The sequence below is a fragment of the Symphalangus syndactylus genome, chromosome 6 (assembly GCF_028878055.3).
Source record: "Symphalangus syndactylus isolate Jambi chromosome 6, NHGRI_mSymSyn1-v2.1_pri, whole genome shotgun sequence".
Classification (NCBI taxonomy): domain Eukaryota; kingdom Metazoa; phylum Chordata; class Mammalia; order Primates; family Hylobatidae; genus Symphalangus; species Symphalangus syndactylus.
This window is the reverse complement of record NC_072428.2, coordinates 43,652,932-43,671,527: the sequence shown is the minus strand read 5'-3', so window position 1 is coordinate 43,671,527 and position 18,596 is coordinate 43,652,932. Positions and strand designations below refer to the sequence as shown.

The 18,596-nt window shown below is 36.9% G+C and overlaps 1 long non-coding RNA gene across 1 annotated transcript in view; it reads right to left on the bottom strand.

Annotated features, from left to right (window-relative positions):
- The window catches only part of LOC129484401 (uncharacterized), a 152,229-nt gene that overhangs the window by 102,576 nt on the left and 31,057 nt on the right, over positions 1 to 18,596 (bottom strand). Inside the window, exon 2 of the long non-coding RNA XR_008658431.1 lies at positions 16,439 to 16,500. This is a non-coding gene — a long non-coding RNA (uncharacterized lncRNA). The remainder of the gene's footprint in view (positions 1 to 16,438; positions 16,501 to 18,596) is intronic.

The following is an 18,596-nucleotide window of genomic DNA, read 5'->3' as shown; positions in this document are numbered from 1 at the left end:
ATAACTAATACTATCAGAAATAGAGATAAATCTTCACATCCTATGAATGAAGAGGAATCCAAAAATCAGAATAAATATAGGAACTAACTCTGAAATTCCTAGAGAATAGAGAAGAAATGCTTGTTTCGATAATGTAAGGATTTGGGTTCCACACCCATGTGAGACAGAAAAGTCCCATGTGATACTGGGAGCTGGAACTGAGATATCTACACAAAGCTTGACATCTTCCAGGGAAGAAAAAACTATCCATCAGCATGCAAGCTATATTAGTTCATTTTCACACTGCTGTAACGAACTACCTGTGACTGGGTATTTAAAAAAAAAAAAAAAAAAAGAGGATTAATTGACTCACAGTTCCACATGGCTGGAGAAGCCTCAGCAAACTTAAAATCATGGCAGAAGGTGAAGGGGAAGGAAGGCACGTCTTACATGGTGGCAGGAGAGAGAGAGCACGAAGGGGGAACTGCCTCACTTTTAAACCATCAGATCTTGTGAGAACTCACTCACTATCATGAGAATTACACGGAGGAACCACCCTCAGAATCCAATCACCTCCCACCAGGTCCCTTCCTCGACACATGGGGATTACAATTTGAGATGAGATTTGGGTGGGGACACAGAGCCAAACCATATCACAAGGATTATGAGAAAGTTTGCCAGTCTTTGCTTGGGCTCCACATTGAAAAAAGGAACTCTCAACAACTTAAAAATGTGGACCAACACCATACATTTGTTTCAACTTTGAATTTACATTCTCCATGTGATCTGAGGATACCAAAGATGTCCGATATCTAAAAACAATTATTTCATATATGTTTGTTAGCTCATTTTCAGTGGATTTTCATCTGTGGAAATTCTGCAAAGTTGAGAAATTAACATAATCTGGTAGAAGGAAACACAAAACTACCCTTGAGGAATATTCCATCAACACAGGCTACATAGGATTCTGACAGGAAAAAAAATGTAATCAACAGGAATCGTAGATATAGTCTGCATCCATAAAATAAGTACTTTAAAAGTACTTTTAAAGTTATTATAGAGAACCCAGAAATAAATCCATACATCTACAGTGAACTTATTTTTAACAAAGGTGTCAAGAACATACGTTGGAGAAAGGACACATAAATGCTGCTGGGAAAACTGCATATCCATACTCAGAAGAATGAAGCTAGATACCTATCTCTTACCATATATAAGAATCAAATAAAAAAATGAATTAAAGACTTAAATCTAAGACCTCAAACTAAGAAACTACTGAAGGAAAACATTGGAGAAACTTTTCAGGACATTGGTCTGGGCCAAAGTTTCTTGTGTCACAAGCACAGGCAACCAAAGTTTCTGTGCCTCAAGCACAGACAACTAAAGCAAAAATGTACAAATGAGATCACATCAAGTTGGAAGGCTTCCGCACAGCAAAGAAACAATCAACAAAGTGAAGAGACAACCCACAGAATGGGAGAAAATATTTGCAAACTATCCATCTGACACAGGATTAATAACTAGAATATATAAGGAGCTCAAACAACTCATAGGCAAAAAAATCTAATAATCTGATTGAAAAATTGGCAAAAGGTCTGAATAGACTTCTCTCAAAAGGATACATATGAATGGCAAACAGTTATATGAAAAGGTGATTAACATTACTGATCATCAGAGAAATGCAGATTAAAACTACAATGAGATATTATCTCACCCCAATAAAAATGGCTTTTATCCAAAAGACAGGCAATAAGGAATGATGGTGAGGATGTGGAGGAAAGGGAATCCTTGTACACTGTTGATGGAAATGTAAGTTACTACAACCACTATGGACAACAATATGGAGGTTCTTCAAAAAACTAAAAATAGAAATACCATATAATCTAGCAATCCCACTGCTAGGTATATGCCCAAAATAAAGGAAATCAGAATTGTGAAGAGGTATTTGCACTCCCATGTTTATTGCAGCACTATTCACAATAACCAAGATCTGGAATCAACGTAAGTGTCCATCAGCAGACTAAGAGATAAAGAAAACATGATACATATACACAATGGAGTGCTCTTCAGCCATAAAAAATGAAATCTTGTCGTTTGTAACAACATGGATGGAATTGGATGATATCATGTTAAGTGAAATAAGCCAGGCACAGAAGAAAACAACTTTGCATGTTCTCACTCATTTGTGGAAGCTAAAAATTAAAACAATTGAACTCAGAAATAGAGAGTAGAATGATAGTTATCAGAGGCTGGGAATGGTGATGGTGGGAGGGGGAAGTGAGTATGGTTAATGGGTACAAAAATATAGTTAGACAGAATAAATACAATCTAGTATTTGATAACACAACAGAGTGACTATAGCCAAAAATAAAAAAGAAATTAAAAAAATAAGGACTTCTACATTTGGTCAATATGGAGTAATAGAGATTGGATACTCCCTCCCATCTGAAGCAATTGAGAAAAGGACAAAACATATGAAACAATTATTTTCAGACGTTGAATATCAGGCAGTTCTGGACAGTGACATCTCAGAGAGGGAAAACACAGAACATTTTAGCTTACTGCCTAGAGGGAGTTTCCAAGTCCCTGCATGAGAAGAGAGAATCCAGGCAGAGGCTAGCAGTCTCCTTGAGCTGAGGAGAAACAGCTGAAAGATAGGGAGGCTAAAGTGGCTAGACCTGACAGGACAGAGCACCAGAGAAGAGAGGGGCACATCAGGAGAGAGCTCCATAATCTTCAAAGCCTTGAGTCTTCAGCTGAGGACAGATCAGAGAATGCGTGTGAGGAAACTACCCAAGGACAAGGAAAGAATCAACCAAAGAGTAGAAGGAAAAATCTCCAAAGCTCACACAGAGCCAAGAATAGTTTATATTCCTACCAGCCAGCATGGAAACCCTCATAATTCAAGGGCATTGAGTAAAGTACTTAAAAAGATATCATCTCATTAGTGATATCAAGATTTAGAACAAAGAAATTTGCCATGGATAAAGAGAGATATGTAATAAGAATAATGATGATGATGATGATGATAATGATGAAGGGATCAATTCAACAAAAGGATGATGAGTTGAGAAGATGTAGCTGAGAGTCTAGAGAAGCCAAGGTGGCCAGCATTTGCAGGACAGAGTACCAGAGAAGAGAGTATCACAGAAAAGGAGAATCTGCAGAGGGTACCTATAGGAAGACAGCCTGTTGCACACCAAGACTGATGCCATCTTGAAGTGAAACTGCTATGATGACCCATGTTTGACTCTCACATACCAAGGTGTTCTGCAGTAATATCTTTAAGCAATGCCTCTAGCATAGATAATCCCTCATAAAGATGCTTATCTAATCTCCCCAGTGGTTGCAAGTTTTGCAGGAAAATTTGAGGCATGACCAGCTGCACATGTCTTTACCTTAAAAACTTGCTACATAAAGGACATTTTCTGGAGGGCAGGTTGTGGGGAATCCACCATCTCACAGCTGCCTGAGACCACTTTTGTTTGCAAGCTCCTATTAAAAGTTTCTTTCTGAGAAACTGGATTTGTCAGCCTCTTTCTTCAGCTATCAGCTCCCTAGCCTTTGGAGGTAGGTGTGCATATACTTGCTCACTGTGGAACAGTGCCCTTCAGTATTCAGCTGAGTATAATAAGCACATGCGTGTGGGGAAGCTAGACAAGGCTGGGGAAAGAACCACCAAAAGATTTAGAAGTAACATTGTCCAGTGCTCACGTACAGCTAGACATGATGCCTTTCCCCTTCTGCCAGACTGAAAAACTTTATGATCCTCAGAGTGTAAGATAGAGTGCACAGAACAGTCTTGCCTCAATAGTGGAAAAGAATCAGTACTGAGTACTGCTCCAACTTTACATAATAATCTTAAAAGCAAAACCTGAAAAGATCAAATGCTTCAAGTAACTTAACTATGTCCCAGAACAAAGAGCAATAACATTTTATGGAAACACAAAAATATGCAGTAACCATCATGGAAAAATTCACAATGTCTGGTATCCAATAAAAAATTCCTAGATACAAAAAAGGAGGGAAATATGACTTGTAATGAGAAAAAATAAATAAATTGAAAACAAACCGTAACTGATAATAGATAGAAATAGCAAGCATAGTCATTAAAAGTTACTACAACTATATGCCACATGTTTAAAAAGTTAAGTAGGGATATGGAAGATATAAAAAAGAACCAAGTAAAACTTCTAGAGAAGAAAACTGCAATGCGTGATGGCAAATACATTGGATAGGATTAATGACACATTAGATTTTGCAGAAGAAAAAATTAGTGAACCTAAAGATGTAACAGTAGAAACTATGCAAAAAAACAAACCAACTAACAAAAAAACAGAGAGAAAAGGGAATTTTAAAAAATGAGCACAGACAGCATCAGTGAGCTATGGGAAAACTTCAAGTGGCTTAACATACTTGTAATGGAATCAGTAAAGAAGAGAAAACATAGGAGCAGAAAAAATTTTGAAGAAATAATGGCCATAATTTTTATAAATTTGATAAAAATCTTAATCCTACAAGATCTAAGAATCTAAAATGCTAAGCCCAAGAAATAGAAAAAAGCATCCCAAGGCCCATCATAATCAAATTGTTCAAAACCAGTGATGATTAAAAAAAAAAACTTAAAAAGCAGCCAGGTTAAAAAAAATAATAAAAATCACCAATATGTAACATATAGGGGAACAAAGATAACTCAACAGAAATGATGTCAGTGGAAAGACAACAGACAACATCTTCAAAATGCTGAAAAAAAAAAAAAAAATGAACTGTCAGCCTCAATCTTTATATTCAGCAAAAATATCTTTCAAAAACAGAGGTGATTCAAGATCAAGGAGCTGGCAGGAAGAAGCAAAAAAAGAAGGTAATATTGGTTTTTCAGATATTCAAAAGCTGAGAGATTTCACCAAGAGCAGAGCCACACTACAAGAAATATTAAAAGAAGTCTTTCAGATAGAAGCAAAGAGTTATCAGATAAAAATATGAATCTACACAAAGAAAGCATACTAGAAATAATAACTACACAGGTAAATATACAAGACATTGTTATATAAATGCCTACGAAGGTCCTTGATTCTTTAAACTAAAGTAATAACTAATATGAGATTTATAATTCGTAAAAGTAAAACATATGACAGTAGCACAAAGTTTAGGAGGATGGAAGTAGAAGCACATTATTGAAAGTTTCTTATACTATATGTAAAGTGGTATAATGTCCCTGGAAGGTGGAATGTGATAAATTAAAGATGTGTATAATAAACCTTCACCTCCTTCTAAAATAATAAAACAAAATGTTATACTTAATCATCCAATATTGGAAATAAAATGAAATCATAAAAATATTCAATTAATTTTTAAAGAATTAGAGGAAAAAAGGAACAAAGACTAGATGGGACGCATATTTTAAAATAGCAAGATGATTTAAAGCTCACCATATTAATAATCATATTCACTGTAAATTGTCTAAGTATTCTAATTAAAAGGCAAATTTTTTCAGATTAGATTTTAAAATTGTGAAGCCCAATTATATGCTGCCTATTAAAAATGTACTTCAAGGCCGGGCGCAGTGGCTCACGCCTGTAATCTCAACACTTTGGGTAGCCGAAGTGGGCGGATCACTTGAGATCAGGAGTTAAAGACCAGCCTGGCCAACATGGTGAAACCCTGTCTCTACTAAAAATACAAAAAAATTAGCCAGGTGTGGTCGCGAGCACCTATAATCCCAGCTACTCGGGAGGCTGAGGCAAGGAGAATCGCTTGAACCTGGGAGGCAGAGGTTGCAGCGAGTGGAGATCACACCACTACACTCCAGCCTGGGCAACAGAGCAAGACTGTCTCAAAAAAAAGAAAAAAAAAAAAAAGAAAAGTACTTCAAATACAGACACAAATAAGTTAAAAAGTAGGCAGATAGAAAAATACACAGCATGCAAACTTTAATTCAAAGTCAGATAGTTGGAGTGACTATATCATCAGACTGAGTAGATTTCAGGCCAATGTCTATTTCCAGGACTAAATAAGGTCACTTTTAATAGTTGCTCTAGGGATTATAATACACACGACTAACCGTTCATGGGCTCCTTAGAATGTTTTACCATATGAATTAAAATGTAGATGTCTTACAACCACATTGTTCTCTTCACTCTCCCATTTCTTGTTATAGTTGTCATAGGTATTACATTTAGATACGTTGAAAACCCTACCAATCTTACATTTGTTTTCAACAGTCAGACATATTTTCAAGAACTTATGAGAAGAAAAATTATCTATTACATATACCCAGATATCTATCATTTCTCTTACTCTTCCTTCATACTGAAGTTTCAAGGGTCCCTCTGGTATCATTTCCCTTTAAACTGAAGAACTTTAACATTTTTTAAGACCAGTTCATCTTGGTGAATTCTCTTAGTTTTTCTTCATCTGCAAGTGCCTTATTTCTCCTTCATTCTCAATTAATATTTTTGCTGGATATAGAATTCTGGATTAACAGTTCTCTTTCCTTAAAAATTTTATTCTACTGTTCTTTGGCCTCCAAGGGTACTAATAAGAAATCCACAGTCATAAAAATCATTGTCCTCTTCTATATAATGTGTCATTTTTTTTTCCAGATGCTTTCAAGATTTTTTTCTTTTTCTTTTTCTTTGGTATTCAGAAATTTTTCTCTGATGAATAGATGGGCTTTGTTTGTTGTTGTTATTCAGTTTTTCTTGTTTGGGGTTCAATGATCTTCTTGAAATATAAACTGATGTCTTTCACTGAATTTAGGAAGTTTTTTTTGCTATTATTTCTTGAAAATATTTTCTCTGAATCCATCTCTTTCTCTTCTGTTTCTGGGACTCCAATGATATAAAATATTAGATCTTTTGATAAGAGCTCACAGATTTGTCAATCTTTTTTCTCTTTGTTTTTCAAATCAGATCCTTCCTATTGCTCCATTTTCAAATGTCATCTCCATTTTGTTACTGAGTTCATTCAGTGAAGTTTTTATTTCACACAGTACATTTCTCAGTTTTAAAAGTCCCAATTGGGTCTTTTTGTAGTTTCTATTTCCATACCTAAGGCTTTTATTTCTCTATTAACTTCAAATTGTAATAGCTGCTTAAAGCCATTGATAATTTCAGCATCTGGATCACCTTGGGATTAGCATCTGTTTGTCTTTTCTCTTGAGAATTTATCACATATTCACAGTGTTTTACATGTCGAGTAATTTTGGATTCATGTGGGTAATTTGAATGTTGTGTATGAAACTTTGGGTTTTGTCAAAACCCCTGAAGAAGGTTGAGTTTGGCAGTGAACCTGTTTAGATCCAGACTGTAAATTCCGTTTCATTTTTCTAGGGGCTGTGCTTCTAATGTGAATTTTAAAAGCCTTTGCTATGCTCTAGTGAGTTTGCCCCATACATGCGCCATTAGTCCAGGACTTAGCTGTGGATTATATTCTAGTTCAGTCCTCAAATCCCATGCTATGCTTCTCTGGGCCTGTCTCACACGTGCCCAGCTGAGGGATGACTTGTACTGGTTCATACAGAATCAGGGGATTCCCTTCTCTAGCTCTCTTCTCCTCAGGATTTCTCCCACACTTTCCAGGTCCTGAGGTCCCACCTTTTTTCATTTCTTTGACTAGAAATACATGTTTCTCCCTCTGAGTTTTAGCCTCTGTGCTTTCACAGTTTTGCATGGCTGGAGCCACACCCAGAGTAAAATGATGAGATAAAACAGAGGGAGTGCTCCAGACTCTCACACCACAGGAATCCCTTATTTCGGTTTCTCTGACCAGAGAGATAAGTTTTCTCTCAAGGTTTTCAGTGTCTATGCTATTATCACCACTACTACAGCAGGGAGCTTCACAAATGGGGCTGCTGAAAAAAAGATAAATGAAAAACAACTGGGATATTCCCCCACACTCTCTGGTGTGCAGGAGTCTCTTCCTTTGGTCTTCTGGTCAGATGGGGAAGGCCTTCTTCTCTGAGTTTTGCTGTCTGTACCTGTTACACAGTTCTGCCACTGGGGCTACCCTTGGATCAAACCTTGAAGACAAAGGAAAAAAACCCAGAAAACTCCTTCCCATACTGCTTGTTCTTTAAGATTTGACATTCTTTCCCAATCTGACAACTAGTGTTTGTTTTTCAGTCTTCAGGTAGTTTTTTTGTTTTTTTTTTTTTTAATTCTATCCAGAGTTATTAGTTGTGATCTGTGGGGAAGATAGGCCGTAGTGGAGTGAGTCCATTTTGGCTAGCACCAGAAGTCTCAAATAAATTATTAAGGCAGGCAAAGGTTATAAACATACATTTGACAGTGGCAGAGAACCATAATGTCTGATAAACTCACGTAAGTACATTGACCTTCATTTATAATCAGGAAAATGGAAGTTAGTTTGATAAAATTTACACACAGCAGTTTGGCAAAATTTTATCATCTGATAATATCCAGAGTAGAAGATAAAGTAAGAAAACAGGAATGGAATCATTTTATATTTTAAGTAGAATTATAAATCAGTATAACCAATTCCTAACCAAAGTCATAATACAGGTTAAAATAATTACAAGAGACTATCATATGCAACTCCACAGCTACAGATTTGGAAACCTACAGGAAATATATCATTTCCTAACAAAATAAAAATTACCAACATTAATGCAAGAAGTAGCAAAAAAACTGAATACACCAATTACAAAAGCTGTTAGAAAATGACAAGAAATCTACCTTTGAAAGTAATACTAAGTCCAAATGATTTTAGAATTCAGCTTTAAGCTATTGGACAAATTATTATAATACTGTTTAAATTATTCCAGACCACATAAAAATATAGAAACCTCTTGAACTTATTTTACTAGTAAGCATTTTAATAACAAAATTGCTTGAAGATAGTATGAAACAAAGAAGATCAAGCTCACCCATGCATCTAGAAAAAGTTTTAATCAAAGTATTAGCAAAAAATACTGCAGGATGCAAAATAATACAATGTGACCAAATAGGGTATATTTCGAGATCCAAGGATGGTATAATAGCAAGAGATTGATAAACATATTACATAAATCAAAGGACAAAAACGGTACCATTAAGCATCATCTGTCAAGATGTTCAAGATTAAGAAGCAGCCGGGCGTGGTGGCTCACGCCTATAATCCCAGCACTTTGGGAGGCCGAGGCGGGCGGATCAGAAGGCAGGAGATGGAGACCATCCTGGCTAACACAGTGAAACCCCGTCTCTACTAAAAATACAAAAAATTAGCTGGGTCAGGTGGCGGGCGCCTGTAGTCCCAGCTACTCGGGAGGCTGAGGCAGGAGAATGGCGTGAACCCTGGGGGCGGAGCCTGCAGTGAGCCGAGATCGCGCCATTGCATTCCAGCCTGGGTGACAGCGAGACTCTGTCTCAAAAAAAAAAAAAAAAAAAAAAAAAAGATTAAGAAGCATAGCTGAGAGGGACCCCACCTGATAGTCTTTTAACTCCCTGAATTCTAGTTGTTAATGATTAACACTTCATTTGTTCTTCTTCATTACATAAACCAATATACTTTCTTTTATTTTTTCTTAAGCTAGTTTGAGTTGGAATGCTGTCATGTGCAACTAAGTATATTTTCTGCTAGGTGCAGCGGCTCACACCTGTAACCCCAAGACTTTGGGAGGCTGAGGAGGAAGGATTACTTGACACCAGCCTGGGAAAGCATAACAAGGTATCATCCCTACAAACATTTTTTTTTTTTTTTTTGAGACGGAGTCTTGCTCTGTTGCCCAGGCTGGAGTGCAGTGGCGCTATGTCAGCTCACTGCAAGCTCTGCCTCCTGGGAGGCTGCAAGCTCAGCCTCCCAAGTAGCTGGATCTACAGGCGCCCGCCACCACGACCGGGTAATTTTTTTGTATTTTTGGTAGAGACGGGGTTTCACCATGTTAGCCAGGATGGTCTTGATCTCCTGACCTTGTGATCTGCCCGCCTCGGCCTCCTAAACTGCTGGGATTACCAGCGTGAGCCACCGCGCCCGGTCACAAAAAATTTTTAAATAAAAATTAGCCAGGTATAAGTGGCACATGCCTATAGTCCTAGCTATTCAGGAGGCTGAGGCAGGGGGGTCACTTGAGCCCAGGAGTTCGAGGCTGCAATGACCTATAATTGCGCCACTGCACTCCAGCCATGACTACAGAGCAAGACCCTACCACTAAAAATAAAACAAACAACAAAACAGAAAGAATGTATATTAATACAAGCATCAACAGAAAAATAATAAAAACAATTTTCCATGGTCACTTACAACATAAATATTTTAAAGTCAGTAGAAAACCATCATACATTGTTAGTAGGAATGTGAAACAGTATAGCCCTTTTGGAAAATAGTTTGGTAGTTTCTCAAAAAGTTAAACATAATATTACCATATAACCCAACAATTCTCCTATGTATCTACCCCAGAGAAATGAAAACATGTCCACATAAAGACTTCACGTTCACAGTAACATTATTCATAATAGTCCAAAACTGGAAAGAACCTAAATGTCCATCACTGGTAAATGAATACAGGAAATGTGGTTTAACCATACAGTGAAATATTATTCAGCAGTAAAAACAAAATACTGACACACGCTACATCATAGATGAACCTTGCTAAGTGAAAGCAAGCCGGACACAAGAAACTACATATAGCAAGATTTCGTTTACATGAATTGTTCAGAAAATCTATAGGGATAGGAAGTAGACTGGTGTTGTCCTGGGGGTAGGGGCTGGGATTGACTATAAATAAGTCTAAAATGTATCTTGGGAGAATGAAAATATTCTAAAACTAGTTCACGGTAGTAGTTGGACCACTCACTAAATGTTACCAAACATCATTGAACACTTGAAATGGATATAATACTATAAAATATAACTCAGTAACGTTGTTAAAAATCAGCCAATAGGTTCCTAATATACAAACAATAATCAAGTAAAATAAAGATAGAAGAAAGCATTCCATTCACAACTATAGAAAGTCATAAAGTATCTAGAAATAATATAACCAGAAATGTTTGGTACCTATAGGAAACTACAAAATTTTACTAATAAACATTAAATCTTGAATAAAAGGAGAGAGCTTGTTCTTTAGAAGTATATTGCACCATCATACATATTTCCTAATTTACACTGTAAATTTAATATATTCGCAATCAAAATCTCAACAGGATTTTTAAGAGAAGAAACCTTAAAAAAGATTGTTAACTTTATCTAAAATTATAAACATATGAAAATAATCAGGAAAATCTTTAAAAAGAAGAGCAAGAAATGGGAACACACCCTACAGTACTATATTATCATAAAGCTACAATCCTTACAACAGTACAATAGAATTTACAGATGTATCAATAGAACAGAATTAAAAGCTAATAAATTAGCAAATAAATATGTAAGTTTTTATCTTATAAAGCAAATTTCAAAGGAACGGAAAAATATGAAATATTCAATATGTGGTGTTTGGACCCATGTCAAGTCATTTGGAAAAACATAAAGCGTGATTCTGACCTCACTTCTTATACCGAAATAAAATCCAGATGGATGATACTTTTATAATAGCTGAATGAGAAAGGCTTTAAGTATTTCACAAAGATTAATGTCTATAGAGAAAAGGATTATAAATTGGATTGCATTTTAGTTAACAGTATTTGAGAGCTCACTTTATACCAGGCACTTTTCTGAGCATTTTATTTAACCTAAGATTAAATGCAAGTAATGTATTTAATCCACACAACCAACTTGACCTATCTTCTGTTCCTCCTCATAGTCTCTCAGCCTCACCTGTCTCCTGGACTCAGCCATTTGCTCTGCTTCACTCAGCATCTCAGCCAAAGGACACACCCTTCTGCTGCTTGAGGCTGAGCAGCCACTTATCTGGAGTCTCTGGCCCCTCCTACAATCTCCAGACCCAGATGAAATGCCACTCCACAGGAGTGGCTACCCATAGCTGCCAAAAAGCCTGATAATGCAACCCACAGTGTGGAAAAGTTAACTCCTAGTGGGGAAAATTTTGACTAGTAAAAGACAGGAAGCAGAAGGATAAAATCTCTCCTTCCTCCTGCCCACTGACTGCTGAGACATAGATGGCCATGCAGCCTGTCTGGAGGCTTCATGCATGGCTGAGTGACTGACTCACCTGCTGAGATGCCATTATGTGTTTGTAGTCATGACAGTAGCCAGTGCAGAAAGGCTTTACCCTACATTGCTTCCCACACTTTACCACCTTTCCTTTTCTTTTCATCTGTTCTTGCTGCCCTGGGATCACATCTCTCACCTAAAGCATTAGCACTTAATCCTTGTCCCAGTGCTTGTATTTTAGGGAATCTAGAGTAGGACATCCAATTTTTCTGATAAGAACACTAATTCACAGACAAGTAAAGAAACTGGTTAAAGATCATTCAGCCATTAAGCTTGGTTTTGAACACAAGGAAACTCATTAATCTTATACAGTGTAATTACAAAAATAAAAACCCAGCAACAAACTGTGAACTATGGATGCTATTTTTGGGATCAAGAGTAAGACAAGACAGGGCTGGGCACAGTGGCTCACACCTGTAATCCCAGCACTTTGGGAGGCCGAGGCAGGCGGATCATGAGGTCAGGAGATCCAGACCATCCTGGCCAAAATGATGAAACCCTGTTTCTACTAAAAAAAATACAAAAAATTAGCCAGGTGTGGTGGCACGTGCCTGTAGTCCCAGCTACTCAGGAGGCTGAGGCAGGAGAATCGCTTGAACCTGGGAGGCGGAGGTTGCAGTGAGCTGAGATTACGCCACTGCACTCCAGCCTGGGCGGGAGCAAGACTCCATCTCAAAAAAAAAAAAAGTAAGACAAGACTGCCCACTGTTATCATCTCTCTTCAGTATTAGATTGTTATACTATTATACTATGATACTAGAAATCCTAGCATAATGGCAAACAAAAGAAACAGAACTGATATTACTCACAGATGTTTTGATTATATATGTAGGTGATTTTTTTAATCCATAAATGAATTATTAGAATAAACTTGAAATATAAAATGTTGCTGAATACAAGGGCAATATACAAATCTCAATTATATTTTTATATATCGCAACAAGACACAAAACCACAAATACTGCTTTTAATTGCATTTAAAATACCCAGGAATATATCTTACAGTAACTCTGCAAGACACACAAAACTATAAAACATTATCAACAGAAATCAATAAGGATTCCAAAAATGGAGATACAAATCACATTAATAGATTGTAAGATTCAATTTTATTATGTCATTTCTCAAACTGATCTATAGATTCAAAGCAATCCTAATCAAAGTCCTAGCAAGTTTTTTGTTTGGAGGAAGCGGATTTTGAGTGTGTGAAATGTGTGCCAAGGGCCAAGAATAACCAAAAACGTCCTTGAAGAAGAAGAAATGGAGAGGAAGTTGTTCCAACAGATGTTAAGCTATAGGAAACTCAGTAGAGTGTTGGTACAAAGGTTAACAAAAATGAAAAAGAAAGACACAGGCAATAAGGTAAAAGATGCCATTGGACCTTATTTTACACCATAACTAAAATCAACTCTCAGTAGATTAAAGGTAAAATGAGAAGGAGAAAACTATGTAACTTTTAGAAATTAATGTATCTTCATTATCTCACAGCTGGAAATGATTTCTTTAAAAAGATGCAAAAAGAAAAAAAAAGCCATAGAGAAAAAGGTAGATAAATTCGACTTCCTTAAAAGTTAGAACTGCAGTTAATCAAAGAGAACTATAAAGAGAGGGAAAAACCAAGCAACAAATCAGGAGAAGCTATTTGCAACACATATAACTGGCAAAGGTCTTCTACTTAGAACACCATAGTTTTTGTATCTGAGACAAACAGTTTTCCACATTTTACCATCATGGACGTTGGGGTGCATCTTATGATCGCTGGCAGGTTACAACGTAATTGAAAATGTTTTTGTTCTTAATGTGATACAGTGGTACATTTTTAGTGATGGCATCTTAGATTTGATGAAAAACTGCATAGAAAGAACACTGAAGAATCCTTAAGTAAAAGACAATTCAAGACCAAAAATGGACAAATGACTTAACAGGAATTTCATGAGAGAGAAAACCAAAATGGTCAATAATTATGTGAAAAAAATAGCCTCATTAGGATCAGATAAATGCAAATTAAAGCTATAATGATATATGTAGGCAAAAATTTTTAAGCCTGGCAATACCAAGTATTGGCAAACATTTAAAGAAATAGGATCCTCTCATCCATCATGGATCAGAAAGTAAATTGGTAAATCACTCTGGAGTACAATTTGCATTACCTAGTAAAGATTAACATGTCCAAACCCTGTGATTCAATAACCCCTCTCCTAGGTATACATCATAAGAAAACCTTAATATACTTACACCAGATACATGTATGTGTGTGTATGTATTTAAAATAGCAACATTAAAAATATCGAAAAACTAAAAATGACACAATTGTTCATCAAAAATCCACTGGCTAAACAAATTGATTTCTATATCTGCAATGGAATATTATACACCAATAAAAATGAATGAACTACAGCTACATGCAGCAAAATTAATTTATCTCATTCTCAAAGCTGAATGTAAGAAAGAAGTTACAAAAATGCATTCAGAATGATTTCTTTTATATAAAGTTCAAAATAGTCAAAACTGAACAAAAGATTATTTAGGAATACATAGATACGTGGTGTAAGTATGAAGAAAAGCAAGACAACGGTTGTCACAGAAGTCAAGGTCACGGTTTCCTATGTTATAGTAGTAAGCACTTGTGATTATGAAGGGGCACAGCAACTTTCAAAGGTGCAGGCAATTTTCTGTTTCATATCCTAGGTAGAGATTGCACCAGTGTTCATTTAGTTATAATTTGTATGCATCCATTTATATAATCTTCTGTAGGTATGCCATATCACATTTTTTTAAATGAAAGGAGTTGCAGAGCAATATGATCTCATTTAATTTTCATATTTATATGTTAAGTACATATAGGTAGAAAAACTCTCAACTGTTTTACTTACAGGATATTACCTCTGGGGTTTGGGGTTGTGAGTCTGTAAGAGATTTGTAGTCTGTGTTATGTGAATTTTTACAATAAGCACATATGACTTTGTAATCAATTAAAACAAGTAAGACATTTAATCAAGTAGGAAAAGCATGCCAGGTAAAACACACCAGTTATTGAGACTGGCCAACTTCACCCAAATAATTTGAATTGAACATTTCTATACAATTTTATATTCCTTGCCCTACTGCCTGGGTTGCCATGAATCAGATTTCAAAGATAATTAAAGCCTTTAAGGAAAACCGATTCTACAAGCACAGCCAAAATTGTAAGGTGTTGACAGTAATTCTAACTACAGTCGCACCATCACATCATTTCACAATTCACCTTTACCTCTTATAAATAATTCTCAGCTTCTTTACACAACATCCCAGAGCCTCTTCCAAATATAACAAGAGTCAAAAACATTCCAAAATGTACAGAACTGTCTTGTAGCTTTCCATAGTCAGAGAGAAGGCAGTGGTCATGCAGTAGCGGCGCAGTGGCAGGGTGTGACGAGTGTCCAATTTGTAACATACATTACACCTCACACAACACCTCCAAGTTCAAAAGAAAAAACCATCCCAGTATCTCATCTCTAACTACTTTATATACTAATGGGGTTTTGTTAGACCTCAAAAAATGTTTACCAATTGAGTTTATATTAATATTATCTAATTTCTATTTCACAATTTTATTCTCATAAGCATTTAAACCATTTTTTCTATACCAAACATTTCTATTTGCAAAATACCAAAACCCCATTCTCCAGCTCCCTGAATGCTAAGTACCCCAAATCATAGAGGGCAGCAATCACAGGCAACTACAGCTTCAATCTGTACACTGTTCTTTGGCTTTTGACATTTGGCTCTGATCTTGGCCCCTTTCCCAGGGATTAAAGCAGTAGTAGCGTGCTAACAAACATCTAACAACCAGCTTTCAGAAATGGGAGGACTGCTATGTAGTGCTTGCCAATTTCCGTGGTGTAAACATGGGACGATGGACAATTTCAAGCTAGCTTCCCCACACAGAAGTGGGAAGAGATGCACAGTAGCATACCACTACATAGTATTTCTCCCATTCAGTTTCAGTAGACATAACTCAAGAGCATAAATAATAGTAAAATGTAATAAAATCATTAGGAAGTAATAAGTTTTAAGTATTTGTTACCTTTGCTTTTAATATACTTTTAAATTACAGGTTTATAAAAATTAATGTTTAATAATGACTATATCTAATAACCAGCTTGCAAAATTCCTGAAAATTTAACAATCAGCTCTTATGAGCTGGCACACCAGTGGCTTTGACCTGCCAAACTTCCTCCTGGTTCCAATTCGGACTTAACTTCCCGTAAAGACCTCTCTTGGCTCTTTGCAGCTGAGAGATATATATTCCACTGTGGGCTTCCTTAGGGGCTGCCACACCCCTGCACAAACCGGTGCCTGCTTTACTTACCTTTTGCCCAGGAAGGAACATTCCCTGAAGACTTTGTGCTATTCACAGCTTAGGTCTTCACCCTTGAGTTAGAAAAAAGAAAAAAAAAATCCCATTAAACTTAAAACTAGTTATTTAGAAGTTACAATAGTTACATTGCTTGATAAAGACAGAAAGACATCAATCCTAATATTTGCTCCACTACTTATGAAATATAGGACATCATTCACCATCTGAGTTTCAGTGTCCTCATCACTACAATGGGAATAACCTTATAGGTGGTTGTGAGGATTAAATAAATAATGTCTGTAAAACAGCACAGTGTTTGGCATGGGATAGTATTCAACAAATGGTAGCTGTTATCACCTGTTTTTAAATGCCACTTTTATGGGTTACATATGTGATGAAACTTTTGAAAGTTTAGAATAATATCAACTCCTGACTGACCAGCTCATTATCAAAGCAAAATGCCTTCCAGAAATCACATTTCTATACTTTACACTCAAATGTTAACATCAGGAATATGTTCTCTGGCCACCAAAACACCCAATCTGCTTTTTTATGCTAATGACCTGGAGAGGTGCATCCAGGCATGGCAAACACCATATTTAAGAAAGTAGACACCATTTTCACCCTCATGGAACTTAGAGCCTAGTTGGGGACAGGGACATAGAACATAATCACACAAATATAAGTTCACATTGTTATAAGTGCCAGGAAGAGCAAGGAAGAGATGTTATAAGAAATTATTTCAGGCAGATCTTATCTAGTCTAGGGTGTTAGGGAGCTTTTTGTTAATCAGAGACATTTAAGCTAAGCTCTAAATGATGAGGAGTTAACCAGATACAGAGTACGGGGGAACACATTTCATGGTAAGGCATCAGCCTTTGTTTAGGCCTTGAAGTGGGTGACAGCATGGTGTGGTCCGCACACTGAGAAAAGAAGCTACATAGGGCAATAAGTGTAAGAGGAAAACTACGTTTGTTATTAATGTAAACTAGACTTGTTACTCCCCCCTTACTCTCCCCTACTGCATCTCTCTAGCTCTAAGAGGTGGATCCTATGCCTAGAAAGCCCCTTGTGATTGATTTGATTATCTACGTTTAGAGGTAGTGATTGGGATCAAGTTTAATTAATTGCTCAGCATATTAAAGGTTGACTCAGAGGAGAAGCTGAGAGCCAACAAGGCTGCATACTGCACTGGGGAAGGTAATTGCAGCAAACAGGAAATACTCGCTGAAGATCAGAGGCTAGTGAAGGTATTTAACTCCCTGTCACTCTGCCTCCAGCTAGGTCTCTAGCAGCAGCTGCATCTCCACTGTGATTTCAGATCCTACCAGCCCCTCCCACCTTGGTCCCAGCTCCCATCAGGAAACCCTGGCCACAGGGCTAGCTACCACTCAGTGGCACTGAAATATCATCCCCTCCCGTGTTTCTTCAACCCTAAGGAAAGTTGTGTCTTCCTGTTACTGCTAATCTCTGGTTTCCTCAACTTTTTCTATTTCCTTACTATTCAAAAAGTGTTTCAGGAACCAGCAGCATTGGCTTTATCTAGGAGCATCTTTAAAATGCTGAATCTCAGGGCTCATTCCAAATCTATTAAATTTGAATCTATTTTTTTTTTTTTTTGAGATGGAGTCTTGCTCTATTGCCCAGGCTGGAGTGCGGTGGCACAACCCCGGCTCACTGCAACCTCCGTCTCCTGGGTTCAAGCAATTCTCCTCCCTCAGCCTCCCGAGCAGCTGGATTATAGGTGTGCGCCACCACGCCTGGCTAATTTTTGTATTTTTAGTAGAGATGGGGTTTCGCCATGTTGGCCAGGCTGGTCTCAAACTCCTAACCTCAGGTGATCCACCCGCCTCGGCCTCCCAAAGTGCTGTGATTACAGGTGCAAGCCACAACACCCAGCCTGAACCTGCATTTTTAAAAGATCCCAGGCGACATTAAAGTTTGAGAAGTAATGCCCTATTTGTGTCTTCAGGAAGACCATCCTTTAAGTAACAAATAGCCTATATTAAATTCCCTCTGATTGAAATATCTAGATGATTTCTGTCTTCTGACAGGATCCTGACAGTTTTCATGTTCACACTGTTCACTTATTTTCAATGTTTATTATCTGTTCTATTGTACTACAATTTTAACATTCTTGAATTAATTTAGATTCTACTAGATTATAGAA